General features: G+C 29.4%; 1 protein-coding gene across 1 annotated transcript in view; it reads right to left on the bottom strand.

Annotated features, from left to right (window-relative positions):
• Window positions 1-17,915, bottom strand: part of LOC107162522 (melatonin receptor type 1A-like) — a 124,998-nt gene extending 107,083 nt beyond the window's left edge. Inside the window, exon 1 of the mRNA XM_089219195.1 lies at window positions 17,693-17,915. The gene's annotated coding sequence lies outside the window, so the exon portion shown is untranslated. The remainder of the gene's footprint in view (window positions 1-17,692) is intronic.
• Between the last annotated feature and the right edge of the window lie 1,350 nt (window positions 17,916-19,265).

Genomic DNA, 19,265 nt, shown 5'->3' with positions numbered 1-19,265 from the left:
TTCTCGTCGTATATATATATATATATATATAATGCATATATATGGTGTGTATAGATTTGAGAAAGATTGACTGTGAAAACATTTATCACGTTACGGCAGCGACATGCCGACGACGTACATAACAAAAACGATCGTCAGTTAGGTGGAATCGATTATTTATTTTATTTTATTTTATTTTATTTTTTTTTTATTTGCCCCATCGTAACTACAATAGAAACATTTCCGAAGTCACCGAACGCGTTGCGGGCGACAGCTGAACAGACGTACCTATACCTATACATATTTAAGTATATAAAAAATCGCTGTAATTTCGAGTGGAAACTTCAGTTTTAAACTTTTTGTGAGACGAATGACCATGATAACCATCTTGTGGTAAATGTTTATAATTAGCGTTGAGTATTGAACACAATATATTTGTAAAACATCTATAGTTCTAAGATATTTAATTGTAAACCATAACTATTTGATAAATGTTTTTATATATATAGTAGTTGGATATTTTACATAAACACAAAAATTACTTCAAGATATTAACTGTTTTGTGTCCGTTTAATAGTGATAATTATTTTAAAATATTTGTTTTCACAATTATTTTGGCACTGTTATAAATGGTGTGTTTGATAATATATTAATCACATAATATTGTGTATGAAGCGTCTTCATTGATTGGTTGTTCCCTCAAGGCCTCAAATCAATCAATCTGCTAAATTATAATATAATTTAGGGAAAAACACATCCGTCATGCTTATTATACTTTTTTATGTATAGGCTATGTATATTATATAAGTTATAGATAAAACAATAAACATACGTATTGCATAGGTATATCAAATTATTAACCACATAAGTCATAGTTATATTTTCGAAGAAAACCACGTTAATATTTATATATTTTAAAAAAAAATTTTTTTTCCAATAATTAATCTCTAAAAGCGAAAAAAAATATATAATGCCTAGTATAAGTATACCATATATCATAAATTTATGACTAGAATAAAAGAAATAACTTATTCTAAAATCATCAATAAAAATCTAATTTTAACATAATTTTGTTATAATAACGTACTTATAAGAAATTATACGATATGACTGGAAGTTTCAACATCATAAGCTTAATGTTCTTTTATTAGTTACAGAATACAAAATATCCACTGGTCTAGTATAAAATAAATTTTGATATTTTCGATTAAAAATATAAAAGTTAATCCAATAAAAATAAATGCTGATACACAATATATAATAATATGGTTAGTTATTGTGTCAGACATATATGTATTATATTTTACAGCAATATTATGAGTACCTCTTATATAATACTTTATTATTTAGTATTATTGTTAAAGGTAACAGTGAAACAATTAACCCATTATGCTTTGTTGTGGCTTAAATTGTTAATTGAAATAGCAAATTTAATTATAAGTATAACGTAAAAAAAAAAATACTAATAAATTGAAATTACAATACAATTTTTATACAATTTTTTTTCATTTCATTCCGCTATATTGTAGATCATATAACTGCGCCGCCGACTTTTAGTCATTTGGCAACGCGGTAATATTATTTATTTGATTAAATTTTTTATTTTTTTGCATTAATGTATTTCAAAGTAAAATGTTGTACAGTATACCAATAAGTTCGGAATAAAAATTCAATAAAACCACATACATATACAACGACTTACAACACCTAATACACGTTGGGCGTTGATGCTTTTTGCGTGATGATCATTACACAAAAATAATATGCATTTGTTAAATGTTTTTTGGTTTTAGTAGAAAGTTTCATTACAAAAATATACTTTTGTTAGATGTTTTAGTAGAAGTTTCGTGATGGGTATACAAATTCATTCATAACATTTAAAATTATTTTGCATTTTGGTAAAGTTCCTAATTATATCAAAACACTACGATGACATTTAACGCTATTATAGAAGAATAAAAGAGTACAATGAGTACATATATACAAATGTCTGTGAAATTTACTACTAAATTAAATTTTGTAAGTGCTTTTACTTAAACGCGTCAAATTATGCAGCGTTACTACTAAACGCCATTTTATGTAGAAGAATAGAATATTTATTGTGTACGCAACTTTTAGATGTAGATTGAAAATTAGAATACTAAACTAAGATATGACAAAAATCCCAAATTAATTGTTAACTGGTAAAAATTTACACCCACATGTCGCCTAATATATCATAGCTGATATTTCTCAAAATAATAGTTATTAAGTATTTTAGTGACTTTGATAAAAATGAATTGTGGATGACCCAAGAATTGCTTTGTACATAATTGATTACCTTTAAACATAAATTGATCAATGATAAATATAAGTAAATTATACAATAGGAACCTATCTGGTACATATTATATTGTAACGGTTCACATTTTAATTGATTTATTGACCAACGTGTACTTCGATATGGACACCGTTGATCTATTATACTAAAGGAACAATTATTTTACTGTTTTAATTCAGACATTCATAAAGTACCGAAAATACCTTCAAATTATTAGAAAAAAAATATACGTTTTGATTATTTTGTATTCCGGGAAACGATCCCATATAGTAATTTTCATTGAATGTTAAGCCTATATTTAATTTTAGTGTTCGGTTAAAACCAAGTAGTGCCACTATTCATTTGATTTTGACGTGTACGCGTTAGGTTTGATATTCCCGTACGTATAATATTCACCTGTAGCTGCGTGTGCAATGAAAATTAGAGGCATGATATAATAATATACCGACGGAAAAAAGTAAAAACGTAAAACAAACAAACGTCATGTATAGCCGCCAAACCACTTTGTATTTGCATAACAAGAATCTCATAAAAAATTATTCCACGCATGCTTATAATAATATTTTATTCGGAACTTCGTAATATTGATTTCCGATAAAACGCATAAACTTTTTATAGAGCGCTACTCATTTTATATACATTTTATATAATATCACTCATATACGTACGTATTATATATTATGAACAATATAATGATTTTATATACTTATCAGTACCCAAACACATAATATATATATATATATAAGTATACGCGCGTTGTAAAATATTATAGTACATAGTTGCAGTGCTCGAATTGGGAAAAATTAAGTAGAGGAGCTCAATCCAACGATTTAAAAACTAAGTTCCTAGTTCACAATTAATCAACAAATGCCCGTGGAATACGATTTTTTTAGATAGTATTATAACACACTAGTACCTATCTGTGGACCGTAGAAAACCACGGTTGTAGGTATTAAACCGTATATCTTAAACCGTGTAAAAAAGATATAATAAATTATTAAACTATAATTTCAAAAATAATTTTAATATGACAAATAGTAAAATTTTTATACATAATTGACATCAATTAAAAATCCATATTTTAATAAAAATTATTTCAGACATTAGTTTGTACCGTCCCCTTGTCTAAGTAAAAAAAAAATAGTAGAGATATGCAAAAAAAAATTAAAATAGAAGGCAAGCTCTATCTCACTGCACCCCCCCCCCTCAATTCGAGAACTGCAAAGTTGATTAAACTTGCAGAGCATGCGAAAACGTTATTTATTTTCTCGAAATATGCATACATCAGTTATTATAATTATTAATTATCGTTTGGACGGATGTTTAATATACGCTTTGGAATTGTAACGTAATTGAAAAACTTGATTAAATATAATTATAGTCATAATATTTAAGTTGTGTCCAAATATGCATTGTACGCATCTTGCGTAGGCATATTCTTTTCTAATCGAATTGATATTATGAATTAATATCAACCAGAAAACACACAAAAGCAAAATTATTCGAATGCGAAAAGCAACTGCATGTCTACCAACGGATAGGTACGCATTTTACCAAGAGTTTAACCTAACTTAACCAAATACTGTTTAACTTATAATAGGTAATATTATTATAAAGCGCAGTAGTCTGCAAGTTGCTCGATAAAATCAAAAAATTATATTGTTATACTGTACTGTAATATATAAAAAAAATTTCAATAAAATATGATCATATTATAGACAAATTCAATGTCTGGCCAACGTAAATGGATGCAGTAGGCACCGCAGTGGTAAATCAGTACATATCACAATAAAATTATATTGCAGCGTATTTATAGTCGAACAATAATATGAAGTGAAATAGACGAATATTGGTCCGTATGTTTAATTGTAATCAAAGGGCAGTCATTTGAAGATATAGACGTAATAATCGATTTATATCATACTGCGAGGGAATAATGAAAACTAACAATGCGCGGGGGGGGGATAAAATACTTACAGTGCAGTTCATATACATCGCCATTCGTGCAGTATATTATTATATTATAACATCGAACACCTGAAAACATATTATTACGGTCCAACATTATATGTATTATTATGTATAATATATAATATATTATGTATTATTATGTTTATGCCTACACGGACAATATCTCTGCATATTATAGACGGATCGGCCTGAGCGGTTTCGACGACCGGACGAGACGATAGGAAAATCACGCGCAAACATCTGTCCGATTAAACGCTCTGTTGGGCGAATATATTACTATTTACTATAATAGTAGATGCTTCCGGTTGATAGAGCTCTCCTCTCTCTCTTTCTCTCTGATCAAGATCAGTTTTCTGCAGTGGTTTAAACACACCGTGACGCGCATATCATTATATTGTGTCGTGTAACACAATATTATAATTGTTTGCGCCCGGCCGGATTAACGTGGAATTACTACGGTGCCGACCGCGCCAATAAATCATAATTACATAGTCATTGCGCAGCAACCTACTACACATTATTATCGTCAACACTGTCACCAGGCCGTTTCCCGAGGGTTCGAATTAAATCTTAACTTAAAGACTTCGACGTCTGAGGTCATTAATTTGTTTTTTTTTTTCCATTGTAGGGGTTCCGCGATTGAGACGGTTAATACGGTCGACTAGGAACACGTGATTTTCGTGTCAAGGATTTTGTTACTACATATAAGAAGCCCCGGGGTGGTCATCCATCGGTGCTGGAACTCATCTCGCATGAAGATAGACACCATGCCCACACCAAGCAATTAGATTAATTTATTACTAACCTTCGAAATACTTACGCCCACTAATATGATACCGCTGCAGTCACCGCTAGCGTTATCCGAAACGCATCAGTTTTCCAACTGTATATTAATTCGATATGGCTCACCGATAAACGGATGCAGTTTCTCGCACTCGAACACGATCATTGTTGGAATCATATAAGCAGGGTGCGGTTACATTTTGGGTGAACACTAGTTGTTTCGGAAAGTAATCAGTATATCAAGTATATCAAGTAAACAAAGTTAGCTGAATATAGTGGACCAACATTTTGCGGTGTGGCCCTCAACTGACCCTTGTGCAGCTCATCTAAAATTTAAACTATAATTAACTACTCGTTCAAAATTTGAATTCAATACAATCATATTGAAATTCTCAAGAAAATATTCGTTATTTAAAATTTTAAATGTGCCCATGTAATCAATAAATATATATATATATATGGGTATTACGAAAATATTTTAATTGTTTTCATAAAATATAATGTCTTGTAATGAATTGTAATTATTGAAAGAAAAAAAATACTTCCAAAAAGTCAATAAAAACTTTTTTGCAAAATATGTTTAAAAAAACATTCACCTTTTCATTTGTATATAAATATAATACCATTGATTATTATCTATATGACTATATATATGTCCTATATTATAATATTACCAATGTCATCATCATCATCATCAGATATTAACTATTGTTGTCTGACTGTTATCGCTTAACTGGAGTCTGGAATATGTGTTTTATTATACCTAATCTATAGTGTAATTTTCTTTTACGTTGTTTGGCACTCTTAGTATTTTATTGTTATTAGTATTTATACGTTTTGTTCAATACTATTATATACTATACAATATATAGTGTATTGTTCAAGTAACTGTCAATCTATTGTTTCATTTATTCCGAAAAAAAGGCTTTCAATTTTATTTTTTTACTTGTATAAATTCGATTTAATAATCATAAATAAAACTTTTACGTCTTTAGACTAGGTATATACAATTATGTACTTTAGTATAGTTCTTATAAAATTAAAAACTGAGATAAAGTCTAATCTTTTTATTTTTCATCTGGATATTTTCTCTGATGTTATATTATAACCGTCATTGGGAATATTGTTTTTTCACGCAGAATATACAGTTTTAGCTGATTAAATATTAATGAGAAACTATGTAGCATTATAACGACGATAAATGACTCAAATATGGCTTGACGTGGCGCGTTGGATGCTACCAATCGTCGAATGCGACTGGCAGTAAGTAACGGCTACTTGCTCCCGGATGGATGACCACCTAGGTTCATAGTAGTTAAAAACCTTGCCACACATACACGTGTTTGCTACCAACCGTAACAACCGTGAAAACAACCTACCGTACCAAAACCTTACCCCTACCACAGTTCATAACCACTACAACAGCTAGTGGCTTTAGTCGCCGGGCTTAAGACCAATAAAAAAAAAAATGACTCGATTTTTTCATTTGATCTTTTTAATATTACAATAAAATATGATTTGCATAATAATGACGTTGTTACGACGAAATCGACGAAAGATTTCATTATAAACAGTCAAATAAAATGGAATCATATTAAACATTATAGATTATTCAGTTTATACTTTCCAAGTGATCGCATATTCAACAAATTTCAAACATTCACGGTGCTGTCGTGCTGACAGGTTTAGGGCGTGCTTTCTCGCACGTTATAACACGTCAAAGTTCTATCGAATTAAATAATTTAAAACCTCTGAAAGACCGAAACAATGGTAACTAATTTTACGATTATTCGCTGCACAGTGTACAACATATAAATGGATACCGCGTTAGTTTGAAAATAATAAGGTTAAGTTTTTATACATAAATAATTAATTTTGTATAGTACCTATGTATAGGTTAGGTTAAGCTAATCAAATAAAACTTATTAGTAAACAACAATGGCTATATAATAATATAATGATATGATTTTAACATGTCAGAAAAATATTCAATTTTCGACGGTTAACATTTTGATCTAAATGTTGATGTTTTCTTTTGCGTAAATGGATTATTATAATTATTTTAGCTAACCGAAATGTTCAGGTTAAAACGTCATCAGGAGCAAAAAGGGTACTTTGGGAGGCTATTATCACTTCATAAACCACAGACCCGTGACTCCATGGTCATCCAGAGACCAGAGCCGTATCAAAACGTAGTTATGTGTACCACCCAGATAGGTCATAAATATATTTTATTAGTATCAAAAAATATTTATTACACGAGCAGATATTGGCATTTCTATCATCACGTATTATACAGAGACGTGCTCTAAAATTTTCAATACGATGGTCGGACAATTTTTTTGACTGAAAATCTGCATGGAAGAAATTATAATTGACTTGAAATAAGGTTTCTAACGAAAATAAAAATAATTATACAAAAACTTTAAATGACTAATGGTATTAATAAATTATATTATAACATTATGTATACAATTATTAACATTTAAAATTATTTATCAATTATTGTTTATGGTTTATTGTTGAAGTTAACGTAGTCAATTTCGTAGATAAAAATTGGGACAGGAGATAAACCTAGGTTTTAACATGAATTAAAAATTTGAATAACGCCAATATATAATAACATATCGTATTTATCTACCTATATATTATATACATGTGTAGTTTTACTAAAATTATAATACCTAACCGTTTAATAATATTATAGCATATTCTTGAGAATATTACGACCGTGGTATTGTTGATGAACACACATACACACCTATAGTCGTGTGTATTATACATATATTTTATGTGTTTGTCTATACGTTTTTAGGTTTTGATAGCAAATAATATAATATAGAAAATCATATTGGTATTGTTGAAAGTTGAAAGTCTTGCGTGAAATCTCATCGGATATTTAGAGGACTATACGATGAGCGATTTTCTCCGTGTAATTATATCGTTACTCCGCACCGTGAGCATGAGGACATTTGAGAAAAAAAAACTATCTAAAAGCGAAACGACGACAGCGAAAAATTGATAACGTTTTCTAGCGACAGACTTTTACTAAATAGCGGTTTTTCGTATGTACATGTCATCACATTACAATATTGGTTTCGTAACAGAACATAATAAAACTTCTTTTTTTTTTCGGCGCCATCGCCACGTATAAATTAACAACTCCCAGACGTGTTGAATGTTATTATCGTTACACCACTATAACGCGTTTATTATAAGTTCTTCCGAAAAAGCACTTGAAGGTGCCCACAGACACATTTCCGGTTGATACGTGCGTGCCGCAGCCGTACGACGACGGAGTTTCAATTTTGATCGCTTTGTCGGTACAACTATGATAATAGTAATTAATTATGCACGCGATAGCGCCATCGCAATACATTTGTGAACAGCGGCGTATGATTATCGTAAGTCATCCGATGATAACTGTCTTAAACCCACGTATATTATACTACCTATTGTAATATTTCTGTTAACGTTTCCTTATCGATCGGGTTAAAGGTCGTGATTGTGATGTTTTCAATAAAATTTCGAAGTTGTGTTCGATTTGTTTGGCATTCCACGTGATATTCATATTTAATAATATGGTGATTGAATTTTGTGTTAATATCTGTTGCAATAGACAGCGCCAATTGTGCCGAAATATGCTGATGAAACACAATTCATTATACTGACTGGTAACCGATCTCATTGGACGTTGGACATGATATAAATCCACATATTAAGCATTCGTAATAATGCAAAATATAAATGCATGGAGCCGGACTCCAATGTTAAAATATTGTAATTTTCAAAATTGAACAAATTGAAATATATCACATCAAAAAGTATATTAATATATATTTTGAACATGTCTAGATCAATACATATATAATATGTATCAACTTAAAATAATATGTTTCCTTTTTTATTTTTATAACATACCTATTAATTTAATTTTAATCTGTTACTGCGGAAGTTTAAAAATATAGCATTAACGTGATATTATAACACATGGGTAATGGGTAATCTAAAACTGTTGATAATGGATACATCAATAATAATTAATAATATATTATACCTATTGCTCTCCATCACTCAATCCCCGTACCGGACCACTGCACACCTTGTTTCAAGTAATTTTGGCCACTGCGTATACTATTGAAAATTGTTTATGATATATATACGACTTTTGTATATTAACTGCTGCGAGCGAGACAATCAAGTGGCGTGTGTGGGCACAACAATATCGGGTTCGTTGTTCGACTGTAGTTGGCAAGAGGCCCTTTTAATCTGCAGTTCAGCCAGAGCAAAACGATTCTCTGAGGTCGGGTTGACCATACGATATAATACAGTAAAAATCCAATTTATACGGCGATAATGACTTATATTGTTCCGTATATAATTCAATAGCTTAAGTTGAAGATGTACTTAATACGTGGCTATATACGTAATATACAGAGTGTTTCACAAAGCTTGCTCACTGCCATTTTTTCATCTGACAATGAGTACATCCAAATTCTGATTTTTCAAATTTTCAAATACCTAAAATATTTTTGGATTCTCGAGTTTATTGGTACTACTCAAGGAGTGCCCTCGGGAAACTCCTTTAAGTTGTACAAAAAAATCTCATGAATCTTAAAATAATATCGTTTTCAAGTACCTAACTGTATATTTAAAAATTATTCCATAAATTAGAATACTATTTAAACACCGCAGTCAAAATATCCGATTCCGAAGAGGACTTACGATAATTATTCGAATATTATACAGATCGAATAGGTACCGAATTTAGCACGACCGATAGGTCGATATGAATTGTCGTTAATACATATTATGATAATTTATAGGTGCATATAAAAACTTATAATAGTACCTTATAATATATATAAAACAGCGTTAGTTAACGACACTTTTATTTTGCGGTAAACGGAATGCTTTTCGCAGTGTAATTAATAAAACAATATTTCTTTACAATACACCATGGGTACCTATGACTTTATTATTATAATACTTGATACCTGTATAGATATATAATATCGTCTCAAAGTTTTTACCGTGTTTGCAGTATGTATATGCCCATCAGAGCTTTGATTGCATTAGTTGGGCACCTAATACCTTTATTATTTGCACGTCATCACGTCGTTTGTCTGATAACTAAAAAAACACTAACACACAAACGCGCTTGGCATATTATTATATCATACTATTAAACTGCTTGATTTTCCAGTGGTGTTTTTCATAATTTATATCCGGTCCACTTTGAGAAATTTAAGTAGAAACCCCTGTTTCGATCCCCGAGCAGAAATCCCTGTAGAGTATTTATTATATATAATATATGTCATATAATATGGTTGCGAAACATTGCGTGCATGCTAAATATTACGCGTGTTAAACTTATACATTATATTGTAAATCAAAACGACATTCGCAATTTTTCACCGCCCCCATGTGACTATTGTTCTTTTCTAATATTTTTTTTCTATTGAAATTCTGATCAGTGGTTATAGAACTGAACGCTCCGTGTTGGTTTCATGACAACGTGTGTTTGTTTCCAGTAATTTTTTTTTTTACTCAAAATTATGTTACAAATTAGCTTTTTTATACATAAATTGACAATTTTTATGTAAATTTATACACTACTTATAAGTAATATATTATTAACGTGCTAATATTATTATAGGTATAACGTTAAATAAACAGCGGTGAGTTGAAGTGTGATATTTTCATTGGTATCATTGGTACAATAAGAGTAATAGTTGAGATAAATAAAATACATGAATAAGTTTGATAAAAGCAGCCACCCAGTGATGACACTTATAAATTATTGAGGTCATACATTAATTTATATTTATATGAATTTATTTATTTGTTTTTTTTTTATATATATATATATTATAATATTAAGTTAGCATATCTCTACATCAGTTGCGTTTTAAACACCTTGGAGGATTACCAGGAATAATATTTGCTGAAAAATCTTTAATGTGTGAAAGGTATGATTAGAAACATAAGATGGGGAGTTCGTTAATTTTCTTAATGCAATATTTTGAAAACTCTGAATACGATTTGTATTTGATTGTTTTGCGTTTTCTCAGAGTTGGAAACCATAGGTCCAAATGGATTTGATGAGGGATTTATACACTAGTAGTTTTATATTAAGGTTGGTGTGTTTGTTATTGACTAGTAAAGATTATTTAAGCATACAAATTCGCAGATAATGTATAATATTACGATAATTATGATGGTTTAAGCCGAGCCCATCAAAATGAGACAACCGCTAAACATAATATTAATATTATAATCATGTCTTGTATAGTTGTATCCTCTAGTTTTTCAGGAACCATTTTTTCCTTTAAGAAAATTATAATGGTTATATTGTTTCACTTAAAATAGTGAACCTAACTTAATGATTTCCACATAATATGTATGGCCGTACCAACATTAATATCAATTAAAATTCTTTATATAGCCTAGGTATAATATTTTATATAGGTACGTATAAAGAATAATCTACAATGCCTAAATAATTATAATTTATCCTTGACCGGGTAAATGCGATGAAAACATGTATATTTTTTATAACGAAATTTCCCTTTTTTATATTCCAATCAAAATAGACTTTTGTACACGGTTTCGAATCAAAAAATTCAGCTAATACAATTCTTCAATTAATTTGCTTTATTGGTTAATGTTAAATTGAATGTTTACGCATAGCAAATTTTATCGCTTTTAACCATATTGTGTAATCGATTATATTATTGATGTTTGATTGAATTTTATTTTTACGTACAACCACTAAAATCAATCATAAAGTAGGAAAATATAGTGATGCTTTTCTGAATACCATTAGGTGCCTGAAAATAGTAAATTGTATCAACAGTATAATTTTTTGAATAAATCTCATCAAAGTATCCTCATTTACAGAGTGTAGTATATCATATAATATGTTCTCACAAGTGCACATCTCCAGTTAATATGTGAACTCATAACCCATCTCCAGCCAAAGATTTAAAAAAAAAAAACATTCTTAATTATTTGAATATTTCAATTATAATTATTAATTCACCTTTTAAAATATTTAAATTAATTACCTCTGTAAATTGGCCAATAATTCCAAGAAAAACGCGATATACATTTTCAATTTTTAAATATCTGTGAAGACCTTCAAAGACAAAATATAAATTTAATGATGGAGACGTAAATCTGTAATAGATAAATAATTTTTCAAAACGTTAATTGTAAAATGTATTCACAGTGATGGATACATTTGGTGAAACATTCAGTATGTAAATTAATTTTAAATTCTCGAAAGATACGTGAAGGATAATAATTATACAATATATGTCATTTTTGACCAATGGACATTATTTTACTATTGCATAATAATATCATGTACTGCTTAAATAAATGAACCACCCTCAAACGGTTCAAAACATACAAAAACTATATGAATAAAAATAGAATCAAATTATTCGTTGGATAAAATTATTTTTATCCATTAAAAACTTTAATTCAGAAATGAATACTGTGAGTTAAAATTTTTAATTTTTAATTAATTAATTTTTTTTCAGAATTCATAAAATACGCCGTATCATATATATATGTATACAAATCGATTTATTTGAATTTTGTATTCCAAAATATAATTACATTTGGAAAAGTTAATCGATTTATTTGAATTTTGTATTCCAAAATATAATTACATTTGGAAAAGTTAATCGATTCCATTTTCATAAAATATTATTTAACAACATGAAAGAAAATGTATAGATATTTTAATATTTATGAAAAAGAAATAACTTTTTTTCGTTCTGAAATAAAAACCGGTGCATTTAAACCTAAAGATAATTTACCGAAAAATAATTGATAAATTATTTATAAAAATATATAATATAAAGGGATTAGACACACAATTAATACCATTGATGTGTAAACGAAAGTAGTTATTGATGATTGTATACATTTTTTCAATATGATCATTAATATAAAATAATAATCTTAAAACCTCATAAAATGTAAAACCAGTGAAGTACTAGATAATTTTGATATTTTAAATTTTATTATATTATAATATTACTTTATCGATTAAAATTGAAATCGACATCTCAGGCTGCATCCTGGCAACAGAATATGATAACGTTTATATAATAGCCATTTAGTTGACAAATAGTACATTTTATTTAGGAAAATAAAAACTGCCTACATTTTTAAAATCTTAAATATTGATAAATAGAGCATTAATGTTTTGTTTTATATATGAGAAGAATTTTTGTTATTTATATATTCCATTCACGCGATTCCATACATTCTTACCGCAGATCCAAAATTAATCGATATTTTTATTTTTAATTCAAAATAATTGAATCACCTCTAAAGTGAATCGTAAATTGAAAGTAAAATGAACGTTAAATAAACAATTTAAAATTAAACCACTAATAATATTTTGAAGGTTTTAAAACATTATAAAAAACTTTTTCATTGCACCCGTACTAATGACGTGGGCGAGGATTTATTAACTTTAGCTTTTCGAAATTATTATAAAAATGTCTAGATTTTAGTGGCACACTTATTTGAAAACACTTAACAATCTACAATCCACAATCATTATGGATAGAAATATAGAATTAGTCCTATTACTTCTTACACTTCGTAAAGCATGTCAAATTGGATCTTCTCGTTAAACTAATTTAATGACGAAAAAACGTAATTAATTACAATTATTGTAATATAAATTCTATCAATAATTTGGTGAATTTTCCGAAATGTTAAGATTAAAATTATTATGAATACCTATATTTTCGTATTTCCGAGAACTTTTCAATTGCAATTTTGAATTCATTAAATTAATTTAATTTCCGACATTTTGAACATATTAAGACATGAAAGGTGATAATTTCTAACGTACATTTCAAATTAGTAAAATAAAAAACATATAAGGCTAATATAAATTGCTTTCTGACAAAGTAAATATATTTTTTCGAGATTCGTGATCATAAACATCATACCAAAAAGTAAACAACCGAACTTTTACTTAATACCGTTTAAGTCGATGGTTTAATCTGGTCTTACATAAATCTGTCACTGTTTTAAAAATTTTATTTTCTTGTAAATTATGGCACTTTCAAACGTTTACGGAAAAAATACTTGAAGACTGTATAATAATCATAATACATTTATCGTAATATAAACACTGCGACTTTTAATTTAAACTGTATCGTTAACTTTCCACGAACTTTTTTTTGTGGAATACAATTCACAAATCACTTGCCCATCTTGATGCAATACCTGGTAACATGGCTATACCACTTCAAATTTTACACCAGCGGGCATCAAACTTTTGTTCCTTTCTCTCTCTTTCTTTTTATCGCTCACATAATATTATATATATATATCCATTAAAAAAATCTGTTACAAAAAAAAAAATTATGACTTAAGATGGTATATTATCATGCCCGAACCCTACTCAAAAACTTCCCCTGCAAAAAAAAAAAAAGAATCGTCATCTACGTTACATATTTTAAGTACAAAAAAAAACTATTAAAGCAAACTTCATTATTCAACATCGTGCAATTAAATAAAAAACCAGCCATAAGCCTAAAGTCACTATTTATTTAGGACTTAGCATTTGCATACCTGTGATTTCGTAAAAGATCAACTTTTTTCTTCTATGAGTTTTGAATTTTCTAAACACTACGCATCGTTCAAAATGGAACTATAATACTATTTATGAATAAACTATAATATGTAGGGTCAAATTTAAACCAACGAGCAGATAATATTTATAAAACTTTTTTTTACAATATCACATTTTAAAATTAATAAACATAATTATTCAAGAATTATGATACGATCTCGTTCTTTTAAATATGACTTCGATGAGTGATGACTGACATAACAAAATATATTCACTTTACATAAATATATAGATATACGATGGCGGAAGTATCCTTTACTGAAATTTGATTTTCGGCTTCCCCTTCACTGCAGATGACTAGTCATCTTATTCTACTTAAGATTATGAGATTATGTTGGTATTGTAGGTTCTTTTGATCTTTTAGTGTCAGTTAGTAAGTACCTTGTCCATTAATGCTCTTTAGAAATATTTAATTGTACATAAATAACTAAGACGACTAACAGCATAAATGTATACGATAATAGCATCAGTATATTTTGATTCTGATTATTAATTGCTTAAACATAATTTAAAAAATATATTTCAGTATAAAGAGAAAAAACTTCGATAGTTGACACTCGTTTACTATTTTTTTTTAAATACATTTTTAAAATTTTTTAAGAGCATTCCATGTATAATTACTTAAATTACTAATTAATTACGACTTTTAGTCCTATAAATTAAATTAATATAACAATAAGGGTAATATATTAAATAATTTATTATCGGTTTCATTGTTCGGTAGTCGACAATAATATTATTTTCAAATTCCATTAACTGAACAAAAATTATCATAATGTCATAGGTAATAAAAAAAAAAACCGTTTAAATTAGTTTGAAATATGATTATTATTTATTCATTATCATATTATAGATAATATGGTATCTTTGAATTATTATTTTGTGTTCGATAACCTATGTTTAAAAAAATAAATATAAACGTTGAACTACATGAATTAGATAATGCGTGTGATATATATTATAACACGTCCAATTTAACATCAAACATTCTTCCGGTAGTAATAATATGGATTTATGTGGTCATACCGTACCTAAACTAACGATATATAGTGTAGAAATATAACATATTATTTAGTTTATGGTAAAATTTAAAATCCAAGCATTAATCTTTACTGAAATGGTAATGCATGAATTTTCATTTGTATAAACGAAAAAATATATAAAATCTGATATAGAATTTCGGTTTATTGATGTATAACATATAAATTACCAAAGTTGGGTAAGTTAATGAAAATAATTAACGTGACAAATTAAGTTAATTCAATTGTGTTACTTTCAGTTGAAGTCAAAAGTTATAAAAGAAAATATTTAACTCGATAAGTTTAAAGTTATGATGGAAAATAAAATTAACTAAACTCAGTTAAAAAAGTTAATTTTTTCCAAACTACAATAGTTACATGTATATAATATTTTTAATTCATAAAACGCCTTAGTGTTTTGATTTACACAAAAATCTACCAAGACTTTAAGCACTCCAAACTTAAGATAATTATGATATATTATTAGAAAATAAATAATGACCAATGTAGACGACAAATCAGTATGACTGTTAGTTCTGCATGATACGAAAAGAGAATTAATTTCACTTCACAATAATGATATTTAACAATAAAAAGTTAAGTTAAAACAATGTAAGTATATTTAAAATTTTAAACTGAATAAGCTGATTTCCGCCTTTGTAAATTACCTACCCAGGTACACATAAATAAATTGCACGGTATTATCATAATATGAGTTATTCTATTTTACAAAAAGCCAACTAGGAAGTCTAAAATCGTTTCCACTCCGCGCTCTTTTACTCTGCAGTATGGTATTATACAAACGTCCTTTGGCTATACGGCCCCTCGCCCTCTCACCGGTTTGTTTCGGTTTGTAATTGTTGGATTGCCGGGCAAACTTGCTAATATTTTTGCTGTGTTATTTGAAATGTACTCGGGCGTAAGTTCATTATAGTTACGGGTCACGTTCGTGTATAGCCGTTAGCGTTAGACCAGCTACACGCGGAGTGTAGATACATAATATAACAAGTGAAAAATTAAACGGAATAATATACGTACCTACACATATATTATTGTAAACTATAATATATATAGCAGGTAACAATAATTGAAGACGACGGTTGACAACAGAAACGTGTTCGAAATACTCCAACGTTCGGTTTAGATGTCATCCCAACTACCAAAGGCACGAATCCTTTCAAACTCGTATTGTTCGAAATCGATGATTAATTTATACGCGTCCGTTGAAAGAATATGCATGAAATACGGAGGGTGTATGTTGTATGTGTTGCATTTTAAATGTATATATATATTATTTTGTTAAACAGGTAAAGTACTCGCTGCATCATCAAATAATCGATCTTATCGATCGATGTATTACGTAATGTATACATTTCGGAAATTATTACACTGTATCGACAACACGTCAATAAACTTATTATAATGATCATTTCCACTGGAAAGTAACCACAGGGATATGTAATTAAAAGTATGTATGATACACTGATACGAGGTGCGACGACTGCGGAATCAAAACGTAAAATATATAATCCAGCAACTATTCAACTATATAGTATTTCGCCAACAGCTCGATTTCCCCTCGCATATCTATATCTATCCGTACATAAAACATACATATACCTAGGGCCGTATGCATAAGATTAATTATTGCTTGACCTATATTTATGACTCAAATAACATTCATAAACAAGACTTTGGCTTTATAAAAGAAAAATTATCATTTGAATTAAGGTTGGACGAGACCTATCTTAAGCATTGCTTTTAGTTATTATCACAAATTTTTAATTTTTAAATTATCAAAACAATTGGCCTAAGCAATACTTATTCTTATAAGCATAGACTATAAATACGGCCCTTAGTATATAAGGTAATACGAATAATAAAACGCGACGATGATGATATAATAATAATAATGATAATAATTTACACACACCATTGCATACATACCTCTACTATTCGCTATGATGGCCGCGTCTATAATATATTTATATATTAGTGTATAAATAAGTGGGTATATGTCAAGATGATAGCTGGCTACAGGTGTTGACCCGAGCTGACAGTTGCGAAAAAAATTTGATCGAAATCCAAAATCGGTGCACGCACACTCTATGTGTATATATGATGATATGATACAATATACGCGCTCGGAACGTCCAGCTCGTGGTGTGGTCGGCTACACTACTGTTTCCCGGGGGTAGTGAACGCGGGTGGAAAGCGGACAGCCACCAACGCCGCCGACGCCGCCGTCCCCGCCGCGCGTCGGCTAGTCGTGTGGTGTGACGCCTCCGCACACGCTCTCGCCCCGCCGACCAGCGCCAGGGGGTCTGTTTTTGCGCGGGTAAATGGGTCCCTCGCACCTGCACCCCGCAGGTACCCACATGCCTCGACCACAGGCGTACTACGACGACAATAATAATAATAATAATATAGTACGTATGACGCGGACGATATACCATATCCGCCTTACATATTATTATTAGGTATATACGACACGTGTATTCGTTTTAGTGCTGTGCTTATAGAACAATAAATTATTTCCGTCGTCGTCGTTTTAAAATTTTTTAAATATCTAACTGTAGAAAATAAACGATACAGCATAATTTAACAATATAGATAAAGATAAATCAGTATCTATCATCCAGATTAAAAAAAAAAAAGAAAACATATTATTATTTTTTGGTCATAGGCATTTATCACAGAACTAAGTGCAATGAACATAATGAAGTAGGCATTTCAGATAGTATTGTCTTATTATTGTAAAACATCTAAACGTGTTAATAAAACATTATATTTATTGCTATAGCAGATATAACGAACGTTTCATTAGACCTGAACGTTATGGACAAACAGCATACTACGGACTATAAAAGCAATCACAGCCCACAGGTAACTGTTTTATATAAAATAATAATCGTATATTTTAAACTCGGGTCGTAGTGGCAGCCGACCACCTTGGCGATTGAAATTTGAGGTTTTAATTTGTCCAACACTTCTGACATCGTCTGTTCTTCTTCTAATTTCTTTTCCAATGGACATATTCTCAATCGATTAAGAAAGATAGCTTGAGTTTTGTTATAACATTGAGAGAATTGGTATTGTTCCGAGAACAGCCTTATATATATATTATAATATATAATAGTTTTAACAACGCGCCCGATCCTCATAACAAGCTCAAACCACTTACACGCATTATCATACCTAATGTTTCGTCTATTCCTATAAGTCTATGAGTTTATGTCGCCCCCCTCCCCTCTGAACGCGTTTTAATATTACGGCCGTTCCGGGCCAACACCTCGGCAGCTGTAACGCTCCAGCTAGAGTACAGGAAACGCTGCGACACGGTACTCATCGGTAACGCCGCTCAAAGTTCAAATAAAAACATTTTGTATCCAACAGTCATATTAATACCTATCTAATTTTAAATTTTATATTACAAAATTGTGCGTAAATTCTTATCATAAATATATTTTTCGCATGTGATTCCATATTTTTTAAACTTAAATTGTTTTTTGAAAGGAGT

This window comes from Diuraphis noxia, unplaced genomic scaffold, assembly GCF_037042655.1.
Source record: "Diuraphis noxia isolate RWA-SAM2 unplaced genomic scaffold, SU_Dnox_SAM2 contig0002, whole genome shotgun sequence".
Taxonomy (NCBI): domain Eukaryota; kingdom Metazoa; phylum Arthropoda; class Insecta; order Hemiptera; family Aphididae; genus Diuraphis; species Diuraphis noxia.
This window is presented reverse-complemented; position numbering and strand designations above follow the sequence as displayed.